This window comes from Ornithodoros turicata, chromosome 1, assembly GCF_037126465.1.
Source record: "Ornithodoros turicata isolate Travis chromosome 1, ASM3712646v1, whole genome shotgun sequence".
Classification (NCBI taxonomy): Eukaryota; Metazoa; Arthropoda; class Arachnida; order Ixodida; family Argasidae; genus Ornithodoros; species Ornithodoros turicata.
In genome coordinates, this window is record NC_088201.1 from 199994443 (window position 1) to 200014459 (window position 20017).

The following is a 20017-nucleotide window of genomic DNA, read 5'->3' on the forward strand; positions in this document are numbered from 1 at the left end:
TCAAAGTTATTATTTTTGAGGATCAAGTTGAGTAGAGTTGGTAATACAGATGGGTCAACCGCGCGATCGGAGTACTTCAGATACGCCGCCTCCGCTGCTAGCACGCCATCCTCATGTGGGATGTTAGTGTAAAGGGAGGTAACGTCTAGCGTTACAAGCAAGCTTGCATTGGGTGGTTCACATTTGCTAAGTATTTCGAGGAAATCATTGGTGTCCTTAATATATGAGGGTAATCGGGGAGGTATATCTTTAAGGAGGTGGTCAACGTAGCTAGAAATTTTCTCCGTGGCGGTGCCGATTGAGGAAACTATAGGTCGCCCTGGGTTTCCTGGTTTATGGATTTTCGATAGCATGTAGAACCTGCCTGGTTTAGGGTTGTGGGGGGCTAGAAATTCAAATAGGCAGGAGTCGATTATTTCACGCGCTTCTAGGGATTTTAGGGTTTTGGTGATTTCGGCAGCTATCTTATTTGTTGAATCACTGTCAAGAGGCTCATAGAACGTGTTACAGCCCAGTTGTCGGAAGCCCTCGTTAAGGTAGTCCTGTTTGTTCATCACTACGATTGCCCCTCCTTTGTCTGCCCTTTTGATAATGATATCGCCACAGTTCTGTAAGTCGGAGAGGCTGCGCTGCTCAGCTGCTGTTTGCTGTTAATTTGGTTTAGTTTTGCGGTTAGATGGATTGTTGTATGCGTCAAGTACATCCCTTTGAACAGCCTTGATGTACATATCCAGGGCTTTGTCGCGGTTGGCATCGGGTGTGAAATCAGAAGTTGGTTTAAAGGGATTCGGATTGGAGTTAGGTTTGTCGAAAAAATATTCTTTTAGGCGCATACGTCTTGCGAAATTGTCCAAATCAAGATGGAGTTGATATTCATTTAGTTGAGCGTTGTTGGGGCAGAATGACAGACCCCGATTCAGAAGTGAGAATTCTGAGTCGGTGAGGGTGCGAGATGACAAGTTCACAACGTTTTGTGATACAGTTACACGTTGTTGGACGGAAGAGGCCGCACGCAGCTGAAATAGGTGAGCATACTCCGTCCCTGGCAAGCTTTTTGCGTTTAGTTCCCGATACGAGCTGTTCACGGGACCTGCAAAATTTTGACAATTCTTCTTGATGGGCGTCGGATAATGTGGTCGTATCGTGGATGATTTTCGCTTCCCGAGAAAGTTCGTTAATAGAGTCATCGCAATGAGAGATTAGTAGCGCAGCAGAGGCATTTTGAACGATGTTATTCCACTGACGGGAAAGTCTATCATCGAGAGGGAATGTCGGGTTCACTTTAATGGTCAACCCTCTAGGAGTTTTTTCTTGCTCTTTGTAAAGTTTGAGTGCGGCGGGGTGAGAATTGTAGCGTATTTTCTTATCGCATACTTGACGGAGCTTCAGTCTCGGGAGATATGTCGCTATTTCGTTGGGAAAATTTACGCTCACCGGCGGTTAGTCAGTCGTGCTTCGATGTGGTGCTGCGGCCTCCTCGTCGCTGCCGTTGTTGAAGGAGGGAGTCTGCTTCCTGTGGTGTAGGCCACACCGGATCCGGCACTCCAGGGTTGTCCTGTCGTCGTCGTGGTAGTCGTCGGAGGAGCCGTGGGACGAGGTCCTGAAGATGAACTCTGATCTGTCATGAGGCAAAATGAGGATGAAACGCTGTCTGGAAGATGGAAACGCTGATCTGTCAAAATGAGGCAAGACTCGGGTTGTTCCCTTCCTCTATCGGAGCCAAAGTTTGATTGAAGAATAAAAAGGGCAACGTCATTTATTGAATGGCCAGGCTGGTTGAAATGTCGAGAACCAGGAAGATTTGGCTTTTTATTTTTCCTGGGCCCCAGCCAGAAATTATTCCGTAGCAGACGGCAAGAAGAGACGCACTTCATTGCAAAGTCGATATTCCGAATCTGTGCAAATGCTCAACATAATACGCAGGTTTTGCCCCGTGAGCATTTTTTTTCTCGCTTTTTCGCCACTCGAATGTTCGGTGGGATGAGCAGAAAACGCGAACAATATCGCAATTTGTGATAACGTGGATGTGCATGTGAATACATTCCTATACGACATTCTGGGTATAGTTGTGTAAAAATCCCGATCCCGTCCCGGGATCCCGTGATCCACATATCAACATCCCGAAATCCAGGGATTGTAAAAAGGGCACGGGATTCAGAACCCTAGCTGGTGCTGCGCCTGCCAATCTCACGCCCAAGGTCTCTTGTCGCGTCTGAGGGCTGAAGCATGACGTTTCTCCTCGTCAGGCGTTGGGATAACACGCTATAATGAACAGTTGTGTGTGTGTGTGTGTATAAATCGTTTGATACACTTGCGCTGGCAGGTATGACACGTGAGGTGTACTTTTTTCGTCGAACGGGATCGTCTTCTGCTCGACGGCCGTTCACAACAAGGGACGTAAGGACCACCTCCTCCGCTATGAGTTTTTTCCTGGCGAGTTACGTGGGCCTCTAGCAATTCACCGCAATTCACCGCGCGTGTATTGGTTGGATCGCCGTCCAGATGGAAACTGTCTGGTGTTTGCAAGGCGTTGCAATTATATTAACTTGTTGGCATCTGACAACAAATCAAAGTGCGTTGTGAAGTGCGACTGTGAGCTGTTCCCCTTCGTTGATCGATTTGTTTGCACGAATTATCAATGTAAAAGACTGGATGGTGTAATGTTTTCCTTTACCTTGTTTTAACTCGTGACCTTCGTTACGATAACTATTATTAGTCAAAGCAGCTTCGCGCCTTGACAATCCCAAAATTCGCGGTCACCCCCCGTCGGCGCACTCCGTCACTATACTCAGCCGCTATGCGGGAAGCGGCCTTACAGGATGTGAATTCAATGGGAGACAGCGTTTATGCCAATTAACAGCAAAACGGAATAAAATTTTTAAGATGTCATCGTCTAATAGAGAAGAACACCATGTAAAGAACCCCTGGAGACATGAAAGGCGCCAGCATAATATAAGCCTACTGCACCCTGGCCAAATGAATTTTAATGCATTGCGCCTATGGGGATTCCGTCTATTGTTGCACATCGCCCATGTTTAGACTACGATTTTTGGACAAAGGCAGTCAAATTCTGGAAATGTCATCGCCTATTTTATTTAAGTACGTGCTCCAGGCCACATACCAACCACGGCACGATGTGTGAGTGTTAATCCTGATGCACCCAGGGCCTTCAAAGTTGCGACTCAGACAAGGTTCCCCTAGGCGCTCGACGGACTAAGTCCCAGCATTATCGTAATACGCATGCGCTGAGACTGTACGGCCGGTCTGAAGGAGTTCGAAACGAGAACGGTAATTTTTTTACAGAACTCGAAGGGGCTGACAGAACAGACAACTTTATTTTGAGTGAGTAATATACAAATGATACCGTTTTGTATTTTATATTGCTTTTATATTAAACTACCCTATACAACTTGATAAAACTGTCCATTTCGAGTGCCGTTTTGGAAGTAATTTTGTCAAACGCGACCTTTCAGGGTGCAACAGGAGAACAAAATACGGGGTTCAAACCCCGTGATCTTACTTTCACATATACATATTACATAATCAGCTTAGGGTATCAAATGATATTAAGCCACGAACTTGATGAAATTCTCCATTTGGCCGTTTTGGAAGCGATTTTGTCAAACGCGACCTCTCAGGGAGCAACAGGGGAAGATACGGGGTTCTAACCCCGTGAACTTACTTTCACATATACATATTACAAAATCAGCTTAGGACATCTCTAATTTTATTTTTATATCAAATGATATTAAAGCTCCGAAGTTGACGAAATTGGCCACTTGGCCATTTCGATGCCGTTTTGGAAGCGATTTTGTCAAACGCGACATCTCAGGGTGCAACAGGGGAACAAGGTATGGGGTTAAACCCCGTGATCTTACTTTCACATATACGTACTACAAAATCAGCTTAGGACACTCTTAATATTATTTTTATATCAAGTGATATTAAGCCCGGAAGTTGACGAAATTCGCCACTTGGCCATTTCGAGTGCCGTTTTGGAAGCGATTTTGTCAAACGCGACCTCTCAGGGTGCAACAGGGGAACAACATACGGGGTTCAAACCCCGTGATCTTACTTTCGCATATACATACTACAAAATCAGCTTAGGACATCTTTAATATTATTTTTGTATCAAATGATATTAAGCCCCGAAGGTGATGAAATTGGCCACTTGGCCATTTCGATGTCGTTTTGGAAGTGATTTTGTCAAACGCGACCTCTCAGGGTGCAACAGGGGAACAAGGTACGGGGTTCGAACCCCGTGATCTTACTTTCACATATACATATTACAAAAGTAACGTAGGACATCTTTAATATTATTTTTCTATCAAATGATATTAAGCCGCGAAGTTGACGAAATTGGCCATTTCGAGTGCCGCTTTGGAAGCGATTTTGTCAAACGCGATCTCTCAGGGTGCAACAGGGGAACAAGATACGGGGTTCAAACCCCGTGATCTTACTTTCACATATACATATTACAAAATTAGTTTGGGACATCTTTAATATTATTTTCGCATCAAATGATATAAAGCCCCGAAGTTGACGAAATTGGCCATTTGGCCATTTCGAGTGCCGGTTTGGAAGCCATTTTGTCAAACGCGACCTCTCAGGGTGCAACAGGTGAACAAGATACGGGGTTCAAACCTCGTGATCTTACTTTCACACATACGTACTACAAAATCAGCTAAGGGCACTCTTAATATTGTTTTTATATCAAATGATATTAAGCCCGGAAGTTGACGAAATTCGCCCCTTGGCCATTTCGAGTACAGTTTTGGAAGCGATTTTGTCAAACGCGACCTCTCAGGGTGCAACAGGGGAACAAGATACGGGGTTCAAACCCCGTGATCTTACTTTCGCATATACATACTACAAAATCAGCTTAGGACATCTTTAATATTATTGTTATATCAAATGATATTAAGCCCCAAAGTTGAGGAAATTGGCCACTTGATAATTTCGAGTGCCGTTTTGGAAACGATTTTGTCAAACGCGACTTCTCAGGGTGCAACAGGAGAACAAGATACGGGGTTAAAACACCGTGATCTTACTTTCACATATACATACTACAAAATTAGCTTAGGACATCCTTAATATTATTTTTATATCAAATGATATAAAGCCCCGGAGTTGACGAAATTGGCCATTTGGCCATTTCGAGTGCCGGTTTGGAAGCGATTTTGTCAAACCCGACCTCTCAGGGTGCAACAGGGGAACAAGATACGGGGTTCAAACCCCGTGACCTTACTTTCACATATACATACTACAAAATCAGCTTAGGACATCTTTAATATTATTTTTATATCAAATGATATTAAGCCCCGAAGTTGACGAAATTGGCAATTTGGCCATTTCGAGTGCCGTTTTGGAAGCGATTTTGTCAAACGCGACCTCTCAGGGTGCAACAGGGGAACAACATACGGGGTTCAAACCCCGTGATCTTACTTTCGCGTATACATACTACAAAATCAGCTTAGGACATCTTTAATATTATTTTTGTATCAAATGATATTAAGCCCCGAAGGTGATGAAATTGGCCACTTGGCCATTTCGATGTCGTTTTGGAAGTGATTTTGTCAAACGCGACCTCTCAGGGTGCAACAGGGGAACAAGGTACGGGGTTCGAACCCCGTGATCTTACTTTCACATATACATATTACAAAAATAACGTAGGACATCTTTAATATTATTTTTATATCAAATGATATTAAGCCGCGAAGTTGACGAAATTGGCCATTTCGAGTGCCGTTTTGGAAGCGATTTTGTCAAACGCGATCTCTCAGGGTGCAACAGGGGAACAAGATACGGGGTTCAAGCCCCGTGATCTTACTTTCACATATACATATTACAAAATTAGTTTGGGACATCTTTAATATTATTTTCGCATCAAATGATATAAAGCCCCGAAGTTGACGAAATTGGCCATTTGGCCATTTCGAGTGCTGGTTTGGAAGCCATTTTGTCAAACGCGACCTCTCAGGGTGCAACAGGTGAACAAGATACAGGGTTCAAACCCCGTGATCTTACTTTCGCATATACATACTACAAAATCAGCTTAGGACATCTTTAATATTATTTTTATATCAAATGATATAAAGCCCCGGAGTTGAGGAAATTGGCCACTTGATAATTTCGAGTGCCGTTTTGGAAACGATATTGTCAAACGCGACTTCTCAGGGTGCAACAGGAGAACAAGATACGGGGTTAAAACCCCGTGATCTTACTTTCACATATACATACTACAAAATTAGCTTAGGACATCCTTAATATTATTTTTATATCAAATGATATAAAGCCCCGGAGTTGACGAAATTGGCCATTTGGCCATTTCGAGTGCCGGTTTGGAAGCGATTTTGTCAAACCCGATCTCTCAGGGTGCAACAGGGGAACAAGATACGGGGTTCAAACCCCGTGATCTTACTTTCACATATACATACTACAAAATCAGCTTAGGACATCTTTAATATTATTTTTATATCAAATGATATTAAGCCCCGAATTTGACGAAATTGGCAATTTGGCCATTTCGAGTGCCGTTTTGGAAGCGATTTTGTCAAACGCGACCTCTCAGGGTGCAACAGGGGAACAACATACGGGGTTCAAACCCCGTGATCTTACTTTCGCATATACATACTACAAAATCAGCTTAGGACATCTTTAATATTATTTTTGTATCAAATGATATTAAGCCCCGAAGGTGATGAAATTGGCCACTTGGCCATTGCGATGTCGTTTTGGAAGTGATTTTGTCAAACGCGACCTCTCAGGGTGCAACAAGGGAACAAGGTACGGGGTTCGAACCCCGTGATCTTACTTTCACATATACATATTACAAAAATAACGTAGGACATCTTTAATATTATTTTTATATCAAATGATATTAAGCCGCGAAGTTGACGAAATTGGCCATTTCGAGTGCCGTTTTGGAAGCGATTTTGTCAAACCCGACTTCTCAGGGTGCAACAGGAGAACAAGATACGGGGTTCGAACCCCGTGATCTTACTTTCACATATACATATTACAAAAGTAACGTAGGACATCTTTAATATTATTTTTCTATCAAATGATATTAAGCCGCGAAGTTGACGAAATTGGCCATTTCGAGTGCCGCTTTGGAAGCGATTTTGTCAAACGCGATCTCTCAGGGTGCAACAGGGGAACAAGATACGGGGTTCAAACCCCGTGATCTTACTTTCACATATACATATTACAAAATTAGTTTGGGACATCTTTAATATTATTTTCGCATCAAATGATATAAAGCCCCGAAGTTGACGAAATTGGCCATTTGGCCATTTCGAGTGCCGGTTTGGAAGCCATTTTGTCAAACGCGACCTCTCAGGGTGCAACAGGTGAACAAGATACGGGGTTCAAACCTCGTGATCTTACTTTCACACATACGTACTACAAAATCAGCTAAGGGCACTCTTAATATTGTTTTTATATCAAATGACATTAAGCCCGGAAGTTGACGAAATTCGCCACTTGGCCATTTCGAGTACAGTTTTGGAAGCGATTTTGTCAAACGCGACCTCTCAGGGTGCAACAGGGGAACAAGATACGGGGTTCAAACCCCGTGATCTTACTTTCGCATATACATACTACAAAATCAGCTTAGGACATCTTTAATATTATTTTTATATCAAATGATATTAAGCCCCAAAGTTGAGGAAATTGGCCACTTGATAATTTCGAGTGCCGTTTTGGAAACGATTTTGTCAAACGCGACTTCTCAGGGTGCAACAGGAGAACAAGATACGGGGTTAAAACACCGTGATCTTACTTTCACATATACATACTACAAAATTAGCTTAGGACATCCTTAATATTATTTTTATATCAAATCATATAAAGCCCCGGAGTTGACGAAATTGGCCATTTGGCCATTTCGAGTGCCGGTTTGGAAGCGATTTTGTCAAACCCGACCTCTCAGGGTGCAACAGGGGAACAAGATACGGGGTTCAAACCCCGTGATCTTACTTTCACATATACATACTACAAAATCAGCTTAGGACATCTTTAATATTATTTTTATATCAAATGATATTAAGCCCCGAAGTTGACGAAATTGGCAATTTGGCCATTTCGAGTGCCGTTTTGGAAGCGATTTTGTCAAACGCGACCTCTCAGGGTGCAACAGGGGAACAACATACGGGGTTCAAACCTCGTGATCTTACTTTCGCATATACATACTACAAAATCAGCTTAGGACATCTTTAATATTATTTTTGTATCAAATGATATTAAGCCCCGAAGGTGATGAAATTGGCCACTTGGCCATTTCGATGTCGTTTTGGAAGTGATTTTGTCAAACGCGACCTCTCAGGGTGCAACAGGGGAACAAGGTACGGGGTTCGAACCCCGTGATCTTACTTTCACATATACATATTACAAAAATAACGTAGGACATCTTTAATATTATTTTTATATCAAATGATATTAAGCCGCGAAGTTGACGAAATTGGCCATCTCGAGTGCCGTTTTGGAAGCGATTTTGTCAAACGCGATCTCTCAGGGTGCAACAGGGGAACAAGATACGGGGTTCAAGCCCCGTGATCTTACTTTCACATATACATATTACAAAATTAGTTTGGGACATCTTTAATATTATTTTCGCATCAAATGATATAAAGCCCCGAAGTTGACGAAATTGGCCATTTGGCCATTTCGAGTGCCGGTTTGGAAGCCATTTTGTCAAACGCGACCTCTCAGGGTGCAACAGGTGAACAAGATACGGGGTTCAAACCCCGTGATCTTACTTTCGCATATACATACTACAAAATCAGCTTAGGACATCTTTAATATTATTTTTATATCAAATGATATAAAGCCCCGGAGTTGAGGAAATTGGCCACTTGATAATTTCGAGTGCCGTTTTGGAAACGATATTGTCAAACGCGACTTCTCAGGGTGCAACAGGAGAACAAGATACGGGGTTAAAACCCCGTGATCTTACTTTCACATATACATACTACAAAATTAGCTTAGGACATCCTTAATATTATTTTTATATCAAATGATATAAAGCCCCGGAGTTGACGAAATTGGCCATTTGGCCATTTCGAGTGCCGGTTTGGAAGCGATTTTGTCAAACCCGACCTCTCAGGGTGCAACAGGGGAACAAGATACGGGGTTCAAACCCCGTGATCTTACTTTCACATATACATACTACAAAATCAGCTTAGGACATATTTAATATTATTGTTATATCAAATGATATTAAGCCCCGAAGTTGACGAAATTGGCAATTTGGCCATTTCGAGTGCCGTTTTGGAAGCGATTTTGTCAAACGCGACCTCTCAGGGTGCAACAGGGGAACAACATACGGGGTTCAAACCCCGTGATCTTACTTTCGCATATACATACTACAAAATCAGCTTAGGACATCTTTAATATTATTTTTGTATCAAATGATATTAAGCCCCGAAGGTGATGAAATTGGCCACTTGGCCATTGCGATGTCGTTTTGGAAGTGATTTTGTCAAACGCGACCTCTCAGGGTGCAACAAGGGAACAAGGTACGGGGTTCGAACCCCGTGATCTTACTTTCACATATACATATTACAAAAATAACGTAGGACATCTTTAATATTATTTTTATATCAAATGATATTAAGCCGCGAAGTTGACGAAATTGGCCATTTCGAGTGCCGTTTTGGAAGCGATTTTGTCAAACCCGACTTCTCAGGGTGCAACAGGAGAACAAGATACGGGGTTAAAACCCCGTGATGTTACTTTCACATATACATACTACAAAATTAGCTTAGGACATCCTTAATATTATTTTTATATCAAATGATATAAAGCCCCGGAGTTGACGAAACTGACCATTTGGCCATTTCGAGTGCCGGTTTGGAAGCGATTTTGTCAAACCCGACCTCTCAGGGTGCAACAGGGGAACAAGATACGGGGTTCAAACCCCGTGATCTTACTTTCACATATACATACTACAAAATCAGCTTAGGACGTCTTTAATATTATTTTTATATCAAATGATATTAAGCCCCGAAGTTGACGAAATTGGCAATTTGGCCATTTCGAGTGCCGTTTTGGAAGCGATTTTGTCAAACGCGACCTCTCAGGGTGCAACAGGGGAACAACATACGGGGTTCAAACCCGTGATCTTACTTTCGCATATACATACTACAAAATCAGCTTAGGACATCTTTAATATTATTTTTGTGTCAAATGATATTAAGCCCCGAAGGTGATGAAATTGGCCACTTGGCCATTTCGATGTCGTTTTGGAAGTGATTTTGTCAAACGCGACCTCTCAGGGTGCAACAGGGGAACAAGGTACGGGGTTCGAACCCCGTGATCTTACTTTCACATATACATATTACAAAAGTAACGTAGGACATCTTTAATATTATTTTTATATCAAATGATATTAAGCCGCGAAGTTGACGAAATTGGCCATTTCGAGTGCCGTTTTGGAAGCGATTTTGTCAAACGCGATCTCTCAGGGTGTAACAGGGGAACAAGATACGGGGTTCAAACCCCGTGATCTTACTTTCACATATACATATTACAAAATTAGTTTGGGACATCTTTAATATTATTTTCGCATCAAATGATATAAAGCCCCGAAGTTGACGAAATTGGCCATTTGGCCATTTCGAGTGCCGGTTTGGAAGCCATTTTGTCAAACGCGACCTCTCAGGGTGCAACAGGTGAACAAGATACGGGGTTCAAACATCGTGAACTTCCTTTCACACATACGTACTACAAAATCAGCTTAGGGCACTCTTAATATTATTTTTATATCAAATCATATTAAGCCCGGAAGTTGACGAAATTCGCCACTTGGCCATTTCGTGTGCAGTTTTGGAAGCGATTTTGTCAAACGCGATCTCTCAGGGTGTAACAGGGGAACAAGATACGGGGTTCAAACGCCGTGATCTTACTTTCACATATACATATTACAAAATTAGTTTGGGACATCTTTAATATTATTTTCGCATCAAATGATATAAAGCCCCGAAGTTGACGAAATTGGCCATTTGGCCATTTCGAGTGCCGGTTTGGAAGCCATTTTGTCAAACGCGACCTCTCAGGGTGCAACAGGTGAAGAAGATACGGGGTTCAAACATCGTGATCTTACTTTCACACATACGTACTACAAAATCAGCTTAGGGCACTCTTAATATTATTTTTATATCAAATCATATTAAGCCCGGAAGTTGACGAAATTCGCCACTTGGCCATTTCGAGTGCAGTTTTGGAAGCGATTTTGTCAAACGCGACCTCTCAGGGTGCAACAGGGGAACAAGATACGGGGTTCAAACCCCGTGATCTTACTTTCGCATATACATACTACAAAATCAGCTTAGGACATCTTTAATATTATTTTTATATCAAATGATATTAAGCCCCAAAGTTGAGGAAATTGGCCACTTGATAATTTCGAGTGCCGTTTTGGAAACGATTTTGTCAAACGCGACTTCTCAGGGTGCAACAGGAGAACAAGATACGGGGTTAAAACCCCGTGATCTTACTTTCACATATACATACTACAAAATTAGCTTAGGACATCCTTAATATTATTTTTATATCAAATGATATAAAGCCCCGGAGTTGACGAAATTGGCCATTTGGCCATTTCGAGTGCCGGTTTGGAAGCGATTTTGTCAAACCCGACCTCTCAGGGTGCAACAGGGGAACAAGATACGGGGTTCAAACCCCGTGATCTTACTTTCACATATACATACTACAAAATTAGCTTAGGACATCTTTAATATTATTTTTATATCAAATGATATTAAGCCCCGAAGTTGACGAAATTGGCAATTTGGCCATTTCGAGTGCCGTTTTGGAAGCGATTTTGTCAAACGCGACCTCTCAGGGTGCAACAGGGGAACAACATACGGGGTTCAAACCCCGTGATCTTACTTTCGCATATACATACTACAAAATCAGCTTAGGACATCTTTAATATTATTTTTGTATCAAATGATATTAAGCCCCGAAGGTGATGAAATTGGACACTTGGCCATTTCGATGTCGTTTTGGAAGTGATTTTGTCAAACGCGACCTCTCAGGGTGCAACAGGGGAACAAGGTACGGGGTTCGAACCCCGTGATCTTACTTTCACATATACATATTACAAAAATAACGTAGGACATCTTTAATATTATTTTTATATCAAATGATATTAAGCCGCGAAGTTGACGAAATTGGCCATTGCGAGTGCCGTTTTGGAAGCGATTTTGTCAAACGCGATCTCTCAGGGTGCAACAGGGGAACAAGATACGTGGTTCAAACCCCGTGATCTTACTTTCACATATACATATTACAAAATTAGTTTGGGACATCTTTAATATTATTTTCGCATCAAATGATATAAAGCCCCGAAGTTGACGAAATTGGCCATTTGGCCATTTCGAGTGCCGGTTTGGAAGCCATTTTGTCAAACGCGACCTCTCAGGGTGCAACAGGGGAACAACATACGGGGTTCAAACCCCGTGATCTTACTTTCGCATATACATACTACAAAATCAGCTTAGGACATCTTTAATATTATTTTTATATCAAATGATATTAAGCCCCAAAGTTGAGGAAATTGGCCACTTGTTAATTTCGAGTGCCGTTTTGGAAACGATTTTGTCAAACGCGACTTCTCAGGGTGCAACAGGAGAACAAGATACGGGGTTAAAACCCCGTGATGTTACTTTCACATATACATACTACAAAATTAGCTTAGGACATCCTTAATATTATTTTTATATCAAATGATATAAAGCCCCGGAGTTGACGAAATTGGCCATTTGGCCATTTCGAGTGCCGGTTTGGAAGCGATTTTGTCAAACCCGACCTCTCAGGGTGCAACAGAGGAACAAGATACGGGGTTCAAACCCCGTGATCTTACTTTCACATATACATACTACAAAATCAGCTTAGGACATCTTTAATATTATTTTTATATCAAATGATATTAAGCCCCGAAGTTGACGAAATTGGCCATTTGGCCATTTCGAGTGCCGGTTTGGAAGCCATTTTGTCAAACGCGACCTCTCAGGGTGCAACAGGTGAACAAGATACGGGGTTCAAACATCGTGATCTTAATTTCACACATACGTACTACAAAATCAGCTTAGGGCACTCTTAATATTATTTTTATATCAAATCATATTAAGCCCGGAAGTTGACGAAATTCGCCACTTGGCCATTTCGAGTGCAGTTTTGGAAGCGATTTTGTCAAACGCGACCTCTCAGGGTGCAACAGGGGAACAAGATACGGGGTTCAAACCCCGTGATCTTACTTTCGCATATACATACTACAAAATCAGCTTAGGACATCTTTAATATTATTTTTATATCAAATGATATTAAGCCCCAAAGTTGAGGAAATCGGCCACTTGATAATTTCGAGTGCCGTTTTGAAAACGATTTTGTCAAACGCGACTTCTCAGGGTGCAACAGGAGAACAAGATACGGGGTTAAAACCCCGTGATCTTACTTTCACATATACATGCTACAAAATTAGCTTAGGACATCCTTAATATTATTTTTATATCAAATGATATAAAGCCCCGGAGTTGACGAAATTGGCCATTTGGCCATTTCGAGTGCCGGTTTGGAAGCGATTTTGTCAAACCCGACCTCTCAGGGTGCAACAGGGGAACAAGATACGGGGTTCAAACCCCGTGATCTTACTTTCACATATACATACTACAAAATCAGCTTAGGACATCTTTAATATTATTTTTATATCAAATGATATTAAGCCCCGAAGTTGACGAAATTGGCAATTTGGCCATTTCGAGTGCCGTTTTGGAAGCGATTTTGTCAAACGCGACCTCTCAGGGTGCAACAGGGGAACAACATACGGGGTTCAAACCCCGTGATCTTACTTTCGCATATACATACTACAAAATCAGCTTAGGACATCTTTAATATTATTTTTGTATCAAATGATATTAAGCCCCGAAGGTGATGAAATTGGCCACTTGGCCATTTCGATGTCGTTTTGGAAGTGATTTTGTCAAACGCGACCTCTCAGGGTGCAACAGGGGAACAAGGTACGGGGTTCGAACCCCGTGATCTTACTTTCACATATACATATTACAAAAATAACGTAGGACATCTTTAATATTATTTTTATATCAAATGATATTAAGCCGCGAAGTTGACGAAATTGGCCATTGCGAGTGCCGTTTTGGAAGCGATTTTGTCAAACGCGATCTCTCAGGGTGCAACAGGGGAACAAGATACGGGGTTCAAACCCCGTGATCTTACTTTCACATATACATATTACAAAATTAGTTTGGGACATCTTTAATATTATTTTCGCATCAAATGATATAAAGCCCCGAAGTTGACGAAATTGGCCATTTGGCCATTTCGAGTGCCGGTTTGGAAGCCATTTTGTCAAACGTGACCTCTCAGGGTGCAACAGGTGAACAAGATACGGGGTTCAAACCTCGTGATCTTACTTTCACACATACGTACTACAAAATCAGCTTAGGGCACTCTTAATATTATTTTTATATCAAATGATATTAAGCCCGGAAGTTGACGAAATTCGCCACTTGGCCATTTCGAGTACAGTTTTGGAAGCGATTTTGTCAAACGCGACCTCTCAGGGTGCAACAGGGGAACAAGATACGGGGTTCAAACCCCGTGATCTTACTTTCGCATATACATACTACAAAATCAGCTTAGGACATCTTTAATATTATTTTTATATCAAATGATATTAAGCCCCGGAGTTGACGAAATTGGCCATTTGGCCATTTCGAGTGCCGGTTTGGAAGCGATTTTGTCAAACCCGACCTCTCAGGGTGCAACAGGGGAACAAGATACGGGGTTCAAACCCCGTGATCTTACTTTCACATATACATACTACAAAATCAGCTTAGGACATCTTTAATATTATTTTTATATCAAATGATATTAACCCCGAAGTTGACGAAATTGGCCATTTGGCCATTTCGAGTGCCGGTTTGGAAGCCATTTTGTCAAACGCGACCTCTCAGGGTGCAACAGGTGAACAAGATACGGGGTTCAAACCCCGTGATCTTACTTTCGCATATACATACTACAAAATCAGCTTAGGACATCTTTAATATTATTTTTATATCAAATGATATAAAGCCCCGGAGTTGAGGAAATTGGCCACTTGATAATTTCGAGTGCCGTTTTGGAAACGATATTGTCAAACGCGACTTCTCAGGGTGCAACAGGAGAACAAGATACGGGGTTAAAACCCCGTGATCTTACTTTCACATATACATACTACAAAATTAGCTTAGGACATCCTTAATATTATTTTTATATCAAATGATATAAAGCCCCGGAGTTGACGAAATTGGCCATTTGGCCATTTCGAGTGCCGGTTTGGAAGCGATTTTGTCAAACCCGACCTCTCAGGGTGCAACAGGGGAACAAGATACGGGGTTCAAACCCCGTGATCTTACTTTCACATATACATACTACAAAATCAGCTTAGGACATATTTAATATTATTGTTATATCAAATGATATTAAGCCCCGAAGTTGACGAAATTGGCAATTTGGCCATTTCGAGTGCCGTTTTGGAAGCGATTTTGTCAAACGCGACCTCTCAGGGTGCAACAGGGGAACAACATACGGGGTTCAAACCCCGTGATCTTACTTTCGCATATACATACTACAAAATCAGCTTAGGACATCTTTAATATTATTTTTGTATCAAATGATATTAAGCCCCGAAGGTGATGAAATTGGCCACTTGGCCATTGCGATGTCGTTTTGGAAGTGATTTTGTCAAACGCGACCTCTCAGGGTGCAACAAGGGAACAAGGTACGGGGTTCGAACCCCGTGATCTTACTTTCACATATACATATTACAAAAATAACGTAGGACATCTTTAATATTATTTTTATATCAAATGATATTAAGCCGCGAAGTTGACGAAATTGGCCATTTCGAGTGCCGTTTTGGAAGCGATTTTGTCAAACCCGACTTCTCAGGGTGCAACAGGAGAACAAGATACGGGGTTAAAACCCCGTGATGTTACTTTCACATATACATACTACAAAATTAGCTTAGGACATCCTTAATATTATTTTTATATCAAATGATATAAAGCCCCGGAGTTGACGAAACTGACCATTTGGCCATTTCGAGTGCCGGTTTGGAAGCGATTTTGTCAAACCCGACCTCTCAGGGTGCAACAGGGGAACAAGATACGGGGTTCAAACCCCGTGATCTTACTTTCACATATACATACTACAAAATCAGCTTAGGACATCTTTAATATTATTTTTATATCAAATGATATTAAGCCCCGAAGTTGACGAAATTGGCAATTTGGCCATTTCGAGTGCCGTTTTGGAAGCGATTTTGTCAAACGCGACCTCTCAGGGTGCAACAGGGGAACAACATACGGGGTTCAAACCCGTGATCTTACTTTCGCATATACATACTACAAAATCAGCTTAGGACATCTTTAATATTATTTTTGTGTCAAATGATATTAAGCCCCGAAGGTGATGAAATTGGCCACTTGGCCATTTCGATGTCGTTTTGGAAGTGATTTTGTCAAACGCGACCTCTCAGGGTGCAACAGGGGAACAAGGTACGGGGTTCGAACCCCGTGATCTTACTTTCACATATACATATTACAAAAGTAACGTAGGACATCTTTAATATTATTTTTATATCAAATGATATTAAGCCGCGAAGTTGACGAAATTGGCCATTTCGAGTGCCGTTTTGGAAGCGATTTTGTCAAACGCGATCTCTCAGGGTGTAACAGGGGAACAAGATACGGGGTTCAAACCCCGTGATCTTACTTTCACATATACATATTACAAAATTAGTTTGGGACATCTTTAATATTATTTTCGCATCAAATGATATAAAGCCCCGAAGTTGACGAAATTGGCCATTTGGCCATTTCGAGTGCCGGTTTGGAAGCCATTTTGTCAAACGCGACCTCTCAGGGTGCAACAGGTGAACAAGATACGGGGTTCAAACATCGTGAACTTCCTTTCACACATACGTACTACAAAATCAGCTTAGGGCACTCTTAATATTATTTTTATATCAAATCATATTAAGCCCGGAAGTTGACGAAATTCGCCACTTGGCCATTTCGTGTGCAGTTTTGGAAGCGATTTTGTCAAACGCGATCTCTCAGGGTGTAACAGGGGAACAAGATACGGGGTTCAAACCCCGTGATCTTACTTTCACATATACATATTACAAAATTAGTTTGGGACATCTTTAATATTATTTTCGCATCAAATGATATAAAGCCCCGAAGTTGACGAAATTGGCCATTTGGCCATTTCGAGTGCCGGTTTGGAAGCCATTTTGTCAAACGCGACCTCTCAGGGTGCAACAGGTGAAGAAGATACGGGGTTCAAACATCGTGATCTTACTTTCACACATACGTACTACAAAATCAGCTTAGGGCACTCTTAATATTATTTTTATATCAAATCATATTAAGCCCGGAAGTTGACGAAATTCGCCACTTGGCCATTTCGAGTGCAGTTTTGGAAGCGATTTTGTCAAACGCGACCTCTCAGGGTGCAACAGGGGAACAAGATACGGGGTTCAAACCCCGTGATCTTACTTTCGCATATACATACTACAAAATCAGCTTAGGACATCTTTAATATTATTTTTATATCAAATGATATTAAGCCCCAAAGTTGAGGAAATTGGCCACTTGATAATTTCGAGTGCCGTTTTGGAAACGATTTTGTCAAACGCGACTTCTCAGGGTGCAACAGGAGAACAAGATACGGGGTTAAAACCCCGTGATCTTACTTTCACATATACATACTACAAAATTAGCTTAGGACATCCTTAATATTATTTTTATATCAAATGATATAAAGCCCCGGAGTTGACGAAATTGGCCATTTGGCCATTTCGAGTGCCGGTTTGGAAGCGATTTTGTCAAACCCGACCTCTCAGGGTGCAACAGGGGAACAAGATACGGGGTTCAAACCCCGTGATCTTACTTTCACATATACATACTACAAAATTAGCTTAGGACATCTTTAATATTATTTTTATATCAAATGATATTAAGCCCCGAAGTTGACGAAATTGGCAATTTGGCCATTTCGAGTGCCGTTTTGGAAGCGATTTTGTCAAACGCGACCTCTCAGGGTGCAACAGGGGAACAACATACGGGGTTCAAACCCCGTGATCTTACTTTCGCATATACATACTACAAAATCAGCTTAGGACATCTTTAATATTATTTTTGTATCAAATGATATTAAGCCCCGAAGGTGATGAAATTGGACACTTGGCCATTTCGATGTCGTTTTGGAAGTGATTTTGTCAAACGCGACCTCTCAGGGTGCAACAGGGGAACAAGGTACGGGGTTCGAACCCCGTGATCTTACTTTCACATATACATATTACAAAAATAACGTAGGACATCTTTAATATTATTTTTATATCAAATGATATTAAGCCGCGAAGTTGACGAAATTGGCCATTGCGAGTGCCGTTTTGGAAGCGATTTTGTCAAACGCGATCTCTCAGGGTGCAACAGGGGAACAAGATACGTGGTTCAAACCCCGTGATCTTACTTTCACATATACATATTACAAAATTAGTTTGGGACATCTTTAATATTATTTTCGCATCAAATGATATAAAGCCCCGAAGTTGACGAAATTGGCCATTTGGCCATTTCGAGTGCCGGTTTGGAAGCCATTTTGTCAAACGCGACCTCTCAGGGTGCAACAGGGGAACAACATACGGGGTTCAAACCCGTGATCTTACTTTCGCATATACATACTACAAAATCAGCTTAGGACATCTTTAATATTATTTTTATATCAAATGATATTAAGCCCCAAAGTTGAGGAAATTGGCCACTTGTTAATTTCGAGTGCCGTTTTGGAAACGATTTTGTCAAACGCGACTTCTCAGGGTGCAACAGGAGAACAAGATACGGGGTTAAAACCCCGTGATGTTACTTTCACATATACATACTACAAAATTAGCTTAGGACATCCTTAATATTATTTTTATATCAAATGATATAAAGCCCCGGAGTTGACGAAATTGGCCATTTGGCCATTTCGAGTGCCGGTTTGGAAGCGATTTTGTCAAACCCGACCTCTCAGGGTGCAACAGAGGAACAAGATACGGGGTTCAAACCCCGTGATCTTACTTTCACATATACATACTACAAAATCAGCTTAGGACATCTTTAATATTATTTTTATATCAAATGATATTAAGCCCCGAAGTTGACGAAATTGGCCATTTGGCCATTTCGAGTGCCGGTTTGGAAGCGATTTTGTCAAACGCGACCTCTCAGGGTGCAACAGGTGAACAAGATACGGGGTTCAAACATCGTGATCTTAATTTCACACATACGTACTACAAAATCAGCTTAGGGCACTCTTAATATTATTTTTATATCAAATCATATTAAGCCCGGAAGGTGACGAAATTCGCCACTTGGCCATTTCGAGTGCAGTTTTGGAAGCGATTTTGTCAAACGCGACCTCTCAGGGTGCAACAGGGGAACAAGATACGGGGTTCAAACCCCGTGATCTTACTTTCGCATATACATACTACAAAATCAGCTTAGGACATCTTTAATATTATTTTTATATCAAATGATATTAAGCCCCAAAGTTGAGGAAATCGGCCACTTGATAATTTCGAGTGCCGTTTTGAAAACGATTTTGTCAAACGCGACTTCTCAGGGTGCAACAGGAGAACAAGATACGGGGTTAAAACCCCGTGATCTTACTTTCACATATACATGCTACAAAATTAGCTTAGGACATCCTTAATATTATTTTTATATCAAATGATATAAAGCCCCGGAGTTGACGAAATTGGCCATTTGGCCATTTCGAGTGCCGGTTTGGAAGCGATTTTGTCAAACCCGACCTCTCAGGGTGCAACAGGGGAACAAGATACGGGGTTCAAACCCCGTGATCTTACTTTCACATATACATACTACAAAATCAGCTTAGGACATCTTTAATATTATTTTTATATCAAATGATATTAAGCCCCGAAGTTGACGAAATTGGCAAT

General features: G+C 41.5%; 1 protein-coding gene across 5 annotated transcripts in view; it reads left to right on the forward strand.

Annotated features, from left to right (window-relative positions):
- LOC135378944 (caspase-7-like) overlaps positions 1-20017 on the forward strand; it is a 290182-nt gene that overhangs the window by 79853 nt on the left and 190312 nt on the right. The window lies entirely within an intron of this gene.